This window comes from Bos indicus, chromosome 27, assembly GCF_029378745.1.
Source record: "Bos indicus isolate NIAB-ARS_2022 breed Sahiwal x Tharparkar chromosome 27, NIAB-ARS_B.indTharparkar_mat_pri_1.0, whole genome shotgun sequence".
Classification (NCBI taxonomy): Eukaryota; Metazoa; Chordata; class Mammalia; order Artiodactyla; family Bovidae; genus Bos; species Bos indicus.
Genome location: NC_091786.1, coordinates 6,803,265 through 6,812,481, shown reverse-complemented (window position 1 = coordinate 6,812,481; position 9,217 = coordinate 6,803,265). Strand labels below are relative to the sequence as shown.

The 9,217-nt window shown below is 44.8% G+C and overlaps 1 long non-coding RNA gene across 1 annotated transcript; it reads left to right on the top strand.

The window, feature by feature from the left end:
• The first annotated feature begins 1,241 nt into the window (after positions 1-1,241).
• Positions 1,242-8,942, top strand: LOC139180185 (uncharacterized). The gene is made up of 4 exons (XR_011564492.1): positions 1,242-1,477; positions 2,395-2,560; positions 5,835-5,917; positions 8,757-8,942. It is a non-coding gene; the product is annotated as an uncharacterized lncRNA (long non-coding RNA).
• Positions 8,943-9,217: the final 275 nt, after the last annotated feature.

Below are 9,217 nucleotides of genomic sequence, written 5' to 3'. Positions count from 1 at the left end.
CTATAAATTTCATCTATTAGATGAGCAAGCACACAGCCAAAAGCAAGCCAGAAACAATTTTTGCAATACATATAATATAGGATTAGTGACCTTAAATATACATGGGATTCTGAGAAGTCAGCAAGGAAAGATGAATAGAAAAATGGGTAAAGTGTAAGAGATAAAAATAGCCAGAAAACATTTTTCAAAATGTTCAACCTCAGAAACAATTTTTTTAATATATTAAAACAAAAAAGAAAATATTATTCCCTCATTCAATTTGGAAAAACTGAAAAAATTCTTAAAACCACTAATAATGAGAATATTGACTGTCAAATACACTTTTTAACATTGTCAGCAAGAGGATAAAGTGGTACAACAGTTTCTAGCATGGGTAATTGGGAAAAAACCATTAAAACTTGAAAAATGCATATATATATGTGTGTGTGTGTATATATGGAGATTCCACTTGTAGGAATTTATACAAAAGTAAGTGTTATATAAATTTCTCTCTCTCTCTCTCTCTCTCTCTCTCTCTCTATATATATATATATATATATATGGTCCTACAAATTTATGAGGCAAATTCATTTGAACAGATATAAAATTTTTCCAAGATAATATTTAAGTGGTAAAAAGACACTGGCATTGAGTGTGAAGTAAGATTCTATGTTTTAAATTAAAAATAAATATTTATACAATTTCATTTGCAAAGGAAAAGAGCTGAAATATTCTGAATTGTAGGTAGTAGTTATAACTGAAGGGTGGGCCTATGGGTTTTTAAAAAATCTTTCATTTTTGCATTTACTTATGACCTGAAATTTTGGGTGTTTTTAGTTGAAACTTTCTGATGTGTATTTTTTTTTATAATCAGAAAAACTGTGATAGATTTAAATGAAAGTAAACATTAAAATTAAAATCCTAGAAATAATTGGGTATATTTCTCCACTAATTTTTTTACCAATACAAACTCTTTCTTCCTTTAACGTGGATTCTCTAGGAAGATTATAACCCACCACCATTCTGCATCTTCCTTTCAAGTAGCCCTGAAGATCCAATCAACTGGGCTCTAAATCTTTTCTAATGAACCTCCTCACCCACAAGGAGCTGGCCTTACTCTCCTTCTGTAACAGCAAGACTCCCGCCCTACCACGGGCTTTGGATGCTCCAGCCTCTGCCTCATGGGGACGCCGCCTCCATAGATGTGGGCACAGGAGGGCCTCAACCCCAGATCTGAAACCCCAGGTCTGAGCAAACCCAAGGCAAGTACAGCTGGGGCTCAAGAAGCCAGAAAGGATGGAGCAGTCACACTCCTCCTGCCGAGGCAGGCGCAGGGCCCCGGGGAAGGAGGTCATGTCTGCTCTGGTCCTGGAGGCCCTGAGCTCCTCAGACTTCTGACTGTGTCCTTGATCCTTCCCACCAGGCCTTCCAGGACCTCCGTTCCAGGACAATGAGGCTCCTCCATGTCTTCCTCACCGCTCTCTTGATCCTCTTCCAGGTACTGCCTGGTAAATACCAGCCATGATGCCCTTTCTTATCATTACTTGGTTTTTCCTTCCCTAAGTTAACCATCATCAAAAAGTAAAGCATGACAGAGCTACTAGTAGGTCACTTCCACATCCAAATTAGGCATTGAGTGATTAGAGAATTCTTTCCAAAGCATGTTGTCGAGTCTTCATGACCTTAAATGTCTTATTGGTGGTAACTTTCACCCTCCTCTCCTTTCCCTGGAATGAGCTGGATGATTTGTGAACTAAATCAGTTGAATCACTTGGCTGGTATAACCCAGTATGAGACAAACTTCCTTTATTCAGGCCTGGACCAGAGACCTCTTGCCACATGTCACAGTGTGACCTTGAGTTCTGCTAGACAAGGCTTCCATCTGACGAGCCTGTGAGAGCTGGGTGGGTTTTGCATGATGGGGAGGTGGGGTGACTGGTGAGGCACACGGAGCAGTGGTTACTGACCCTGCGGTTAACACCCAGGTGTTCCTGTGGCACGAAGGGTGTGTATATATATATACATATATATATATTTTTTTCTTTGTTTTGGCTGTGCTGGGTATTCATTGCTGTGCGGGCTTTTCTCTAGTTTTGGAGAGCCCAGGCTACTCTCTAGTTGCAGGGCACACATTTCTCGTTGCAGGGGCTTCTCACTGTGGAGCCCGGGCTCCAGGGCACAGGCTCACGGTGGTGTCTAAGGGGCTTAGTTGCTCCCACACGTGGGATCTTCTCGAACCAGGTTCATCAGCAACACTGACATTTCACATCAGAACAGAGAGTGAGGGATACGACGGGGACATTTGCTATTGGTGTTTAGCTGGGAAAGAAGGGGATCCCAGTCAGATGGTGAGACCCCCAGATTTCCACATGGGACTTCCATGAGGCTTCATATAAATGTCTTTTCCTTTTCCAGACAGCACTAGGGTGCTCAATTTTGAAAGACCCTGCTGTCTTCTGGGTGGAATCTGCCTGAAGCAAGGGACGCCGAGCTGTGAGCCCTTCAGAGGACCCTGCTGGGCATTCACTGTTTGCTGCAAAATACAGCTGAGCTGATGGAGGCAGCCTAGCTGAGGAACCCGGTGAGAGACCCTGAGCAAGTCTCCTCTTGTGCAAATAAAAGCAGACAGTTCTCACATCTACACAATCGAACGTTTTTTCATTAGGACTGATGTTGTTTTCCATGGCAGGGTAGGCAGTGGGAGGGAGACAGTTATTATGCTTTAAATTCTTGCCTGGAAGATTCCATGGACAGAGGAACCTGACAGGCTACAGTCCATGGGGTTGCAAAGAGTTCGGCAGGACTGAGCAACTTAACACAAATGTTGCAACAGTGTTTTCATTCACAGAGCAAACGTGACCCTTAAGCCACTTTGGCCCGAGGCTGGAGTCCTGAGAGGGGTGAGGTCATTTGGTGTCTTCCTTGTTCACTTGTCTTGTCCAAGGCGTGGCCCCGTCTGTAGTTTGCTGAGTAGGCCGCCTCTCAATACAGGTGTCACTCTCCTCCCTCTGGGGAGGGAGCAGGCCTTGACAGGACCACAGATCTCTGCAGTTTACAGAGCACGTTTAGGGTGGGAGGACAGAGACAGGAGGCAAGGTGTCCAGGAAGCTGGGGACAAAGAGGAAGGACAAGAGACATGAGCATTCTTCCAAAACCTGAACAATCACAGGAAAGAAAGAGTGTGACTGGCATTGCGGTGATGTGACCAGGACCAGTTCTGTAACTAGGTCCCAATCAGTGATGAGTGGGCTTCCCTGGTGGCTCAGATGGTACAGAATCAGCATGCTATGCAGATTTCTGGGTTGGACAGAACCCCTGGAGGAGGAGACAGCAATCTACTCTAGTATTCTTGCCTAGAAAATCCCATGGACAGAGAAGCCTGGTGGGCTACAGTTCATGGGGTCAGGAAGAGTCAGACACCACTGAGCAACTAACACTTTCACTTGACTTTCAATCATGAATAATTAAAGAAAATTCAGAACAGGTTAGCAGATGAACAACCAGTGTACTGTTTCTGGCTTCTTTGTTTTGCCTCAGGTTTCATTTTTTTAAATTCCTCAGCCAAAGTCACATATTTCAAGCCTCAGCACCATCATAAATGATAATAACTGGTAATAAAAGTCACTGCGTTGTTCTTTATAAAAACTATCCTGCTTATTCTTGCAAGTTTTCCCTTTATAGGGTATTTTAAAATTAACTTGGTCAATATAAAATATTTTTAATCCTAATTTCTAGATTATTACTAGTGTATGGAAAGTCGTGAGCCAATTTATCATTCTTTTAAAATGTATAATAATTTTCACTTGATTCTAATACTTAATCCTTGAGGAAGGAGACCAGTAGGACATCATGCAGTAATAAAGAATTCAGTATCTAGAGTCAGATTCCTGATTCCAACTTTAATTTCACCACAGAGAAACTCGAATACCACACTGAATATCTCTAGTCTTATTTTTTCCCCATGGATACCATTAGGGATGATATTAGTATTGGTATAATGTAAGACTAGTTTATTCTGGTTGTAGGAATGCCATCATAATCACCTTCAATACGCTTCACTTGGTGGGTTCTGATTAATTGCATAAATGTTGGATGAGTAATCAGCCATCATCTTGAGATGAGAGGGAAAATACAAGAATACTTGAGTCAGTCACTCTGAAGACATTTGTTACAGAAAAGTGCTTCATTCAGAATACGGGGGATCATTTCTTATGAGAAGCCTAAGATTTTCTGGGTGAGAAAAAACTGAAATCTCACCCCCAGCTGCTGAGGCTTAAGTTAGGGATGGCTAAGCCAAAGCCCAGGGACAGAGGAGAGAAACAGCAGGTTAAGGAAAACCAGGAGGAGGGTGCCTGGATGTCTGTTAGCATCACTGATGCCATCTTGGGCTCATGCAGCTCCCGCCGTCCTTCTGCTGACCCTGCCTGGAACTGGCCTGTGTGGTGAATCATGTCTCTGTCATCAGGGTCTTGTAGTTCATAGATATTGTTTAATACCCATTAGGACCAGGCAGCCTCTATGCTCTGTTAGTCCCCAAACAATGAGGAAAACCTTCCCTGATGTATTCCCATGTGACTAGTTACCCTTTCACAAATCTTAGGAAAATAGATTCCTATTTCCAAGCACCCACCTGTGTACACCAGGTTAGCAACAAAATAGCCCCAGTGGCTCCTCAGAGGGAGCCTTGGAGTCCTGCTCTGTGAGTAAGTAAGGTGCTCCCCCCACCATGGTAAAAAATGGACTTATTGATTTTACCCAGCGGCCTCCTCATTTTTTGGTCTCAAGATGCCATCTCAGTTTGGTGAGCTGTTTTCATTCCTTCTGTCCTTCATCAGGGACACTAAGCCCCTGTCCCAAACTTGTTTTGATTCAGGCTTTGGCAAAGGAGCAAAGCCCTTCGACTTTCACTTACCCTGGAACTATGCTGTGTTTTATAGCACAAGAGTCAAGAACATGAGGCTTTACGGGTCATTAGACATCACCATGGCCTGGACAGGGCCCTGAATCAGCAGGGGCATTCCTAGAGCACAGATAAAGCCCATTGTCAGATGCAGGGGGACCGTCTTCTGTACAAACTGAGCCAAGTGACATGCTACAATAGATCGAAGACACCTCTCAGCATCTGAAGAGAAGTGAGTCCTGAACCCGGTGATAGTTTTCCTTCTCGAAGTCCCATTTGGTTAAGTGCAAGAGTGACTATTGGAAAAATAAAAGATTGTATCTTGACTGTATTTGTGCCTGAGGTGAAGTAGTGGATGGTACTAACTCCATGAAAGCAAATGGAAAAAACGTCATCTAAACCATTCACAAGTTCCCATAGAGTAAATGCTCCATCAATTTTAATCATTCTTTTAGATTTTTATTTTTTTGATGTGGACCATTTTCAAATCTTTATTGAATGTGTTACCCTATTGCTTCTGCTTTATGTTTTGTCTTTCTGACCACAAGGCATGTGGGATCTTGGCTCTCCAGTCAATGTTGGAACCCACATCACCTGCACCGGAAGGCCAAGTCTTAACCACTGGACTGCCTGGGACATCCCATCTATTCATTCTTTTCTTTTTTCCCATCTATTCATTCTTATTTTTACTGTCATCATCATTGTTGTTCTCTTCTGGTCCTGCACCCATTAAGAGCTAACAAAAGAAACCCCTCCAGCTTTGCCAGGAATATTGTTAATCATTGCTCTTGTTTATGTCATGGGCTTTCGAAGTCCAGCAAATATTTCAGTTAGTACTCAGATCAGAATTGAACACTGTCTTCCACATGCAGTCGCCCTGATTGGACCTATAAAAGAAGCTTTGGGTTGCTTTTTATTCAACCCGCTGAAGTGCTGTTTGTTTTCTCCTTTCCAGGAACTTGCAAGGAGTCTCTTCTGAACCAGCCTTGAAGCTGTCTTGCCTCCTCATCTTTGTTGTCTTTTCTCAAGTGATACCAGGTAAATGGTCTCTAGCATTTCCCTGTCATGTCTGAGTTCAATTTCGTTTCTCCAACCTGCTCCACTTTCAGAGAGATACCCTGGTGTCCCCAAAGCAGCTCAGGGATGCTAATCTGGGAAGAGAAGAAAAGGGAAGTTTCCCAGCCGGGTTTGCCAAAGGCCATCTGGCCTGGAGGCATAGAGAAGAAACCCTGAAATCAATGGGAAAGAATGGAAACAAACCATCATCTGCTTTCTTTAAAGTCTAATATGATGACATAGTCATAACATACATAGTCTCCTTTTTTAAACCTTCCACCTACTGACGTGTGTCTGAGCTGATAGCAGTACCTAAAGTTTACCATTTGCCTCATTCCAGAGGCATTTTGTTCCTGGCTGCAGAGCACGACAAAAGAGGAAGCTTAAAGGTATTCTTTAGGAGATAATTCATATAGGTAGAACCACGGCATTTTGGGAAAAAACGCAGATGTATATTCTGCCCCATATCTTGAGCAAGCGGTGGCAGGGATGAGAAAAGAAGGGGAGGCGGGCGTCTTAGCCCCTGCGTGATTGCTCCTCGCATCACAGAAGTGCTGACTGTCACAGGACAGCTCAGAGGGCAGTAAGATCACTTGGATGTGGGGGAGGAGAGTGGCTGGTGTGGCTGAGAGGGGCTGGAGGGTCCCTGAGAGCCGACACCTTGCCTCCTGCAGGGAGTCTTGTCTTGGCTGCCATGTAGTGCTTGGTGCCCAGCACCCTTCGTCCTCTGCCTCCCCTCACTCACTTCCTCCCATCATCACATCACACCATGTGGTCGCTCAGTCGTGTCTGACTCTTTGTGACCCCATGGTCTGGTCAGGCTCCTCTGTCCATGGGGTTCTCCAGGCAAGAATAATGGAGTGGGTAGCTATGCCCTCCTCCATGGGATCTTCCTGACGCAGGGATCTTTCCCAGATCTCCCACATTGCAGGCAGATTCTGGACCACCTGAGCCACCTAATGTAAATACACTCATCTGACCAATCATTCCTTTCCTAAGTCTCACTGCCCAGGGCTCCTCATGCTTCCCAGGGTGTTAGCTCACAAAACCTGACAGATAATGAGCTAAGCGAGCAGGGGCTGGATGTATGCAGTAGCTCCCCTGATGCCCACCCCCAGACCCCGTCCTTTGTCTGCTTCTGGTCTACAAGCCACTCTGTGCTCTGGGCCCACTGGGCACAGTCATCGATTCTGTGGCCTCACTCAGATGAGTGACCCCAACTCATTTTCCTCACTGGGCTAACTTTCAATCAGAGAGAAGGGGGCGTAGATTCCCTTCCTCCACTGGGCTGTGAGGGAATTTCCTGGGGAAGAATGAAGACAGAGCCACAGAACTCCTCATGTGAGATTCTCAACACAGCACTAGGGCATCTGTGGGTCCCAGCGATGGGCCGTCCAGAGGTCAGGGCTCCTGGGTCACAGCTGCCATGATGAAGCCCAGCATGGCATGGGTAGGCATCAGGACAGCCTCCACGATGTGGCACGGAGCTGCAGGTGTGAGGACCTTTGATGAGCAAGCTCTCTGCTGGAAGCCAAGTGCTAGCACGTTCCCTCCAGGCTGTGGGTACAATGAGCAGTTCAAGAAAGTGGAAACAAGGTTGATGTCCCTGAGTGGGCAGAAGGAGAGTGTGAGCCTGCTGCCAGCCCTGGCATTGACCCCAAAGGGCACTGACCCTCCAGGCCAAAGCCAAGGAGAGCCAGCCCTCTGACCACTCAACCTGGGCTCCAAAGCTCATGACCTCTGCTAATGACCCAGAGTGGACAGGCTGGACTTAAAGGGTCCTTGGGGGGGGCCCTTGTTTATCTCCCTCACATCCTAAGAGGCAGGAAAAGCAATCTTTTTTTTTTTTTTTTTAATTTTTGGCTGCACTAGGTCTTTGCTCCTGAGCCCGAGCTTTCTCTAGTTGCGGTGACTGGGGTCTCCTCTCTACTGTGGTCCTCAGGCTTCTCATTGCAGTGGCCTCCCTTGTTGTGGGTCCTAGACTCTTGATCGCAGGCTCAGCCATTTGGCACATGGGGTTAGGTGCCCCGAGGCATGTGGGATCTTCCAGGACCAGGGATCAAACCCATGTCCCCTCGCTGGCAGGTGGACTCCCAGACACTAGACCACCAGAGAAGTCTCAAACCAACCTTAGTCCTCGTAGGAAGCCAGGCGGGGTATTCCTTTTCTCTTTTAGAAACCTCTCTCCCCTCAGCTGGTGCCCTGATCATTCTAGGTCCTTGGCTTCAGGGTCTTAATATTTAGATCTTTAATCTTAATTCTAAGACTTATCTGAGAAACCCTGAAAGCAGGCGTATGTTCTTAGCCTGGGAATGGTGAGTGACCTTCAGAGTATTGCTGACACTCTTCAACTGCATGGGGCATATGTGTGAGTATGTTCACAGATTTTAGTAAATATCTCAGGGCTGTGCTACCTTCTTGTCTTCAGTGGGATTCCTCGCCAGGAAGATGAAAACACAAACTAACAAAATTTTAATGTGCTGTTTCTAAAAGACATCTGATAACCCCACAATGGCACATTTCAGAGGGCACAATAACAGGCTGTAAATGTCAGCCCAAGAAAGCTGTTTACAGTCTCTGATCCTAGTTTCCAAATTACAGCATAAAATTTCTATTCACAATAAATTTGAAATTCAGTCTTTCTCCTACTGAACAAGCAAGTATAATAGAAGGGACAAAGTGAGGGAAAAGAGGTGCATAAGACAGAATTCTTTCCTGGCATTGTGTTTTGGGGATTCCTGGTTGAACTGAATTATTTCTTCCCCCGGATCGTGATCTCAAGACTTTCTTCCAAAAACAGACATTTTTGTTCTTTCTTTAGGTTGTTGAATGCTTAATTTGTGTGACTCTCACACAAGTGTGTGCCTGGGAAGAAAATAAATTGCCTTCATCACATGGTAAACACTTCCGCTGTATGATGGACTCATGTTTGATGGAACTTCCTGAATAAAGTGAACTGAAGAATTCACATTTAATGGATAATCCCTGAATTATATTGGAAAGCTGAAGCCTCATTCTATCGTTTCTCTTTATTCATTGACATTCTGTCAACATCTATTGAACACCTACTGTGTGCTAGAAACTGTACTGGTAGCTGAGGCCATGGGAACCAAAGTCTTTCTCTTACTCAAGTTGGGTGAATGAAGGATGTCTTCCAGTGAAGGCCATGTGTGAGCTGAGACTGTAAAAAGCGAGTACAAATCAGGCAGGGAAACTCAGAGGACAAGTAGCTTAAGTTGTGTTTCAGTGTCAGAACACAATATGGCAGAAAGACAACTGACA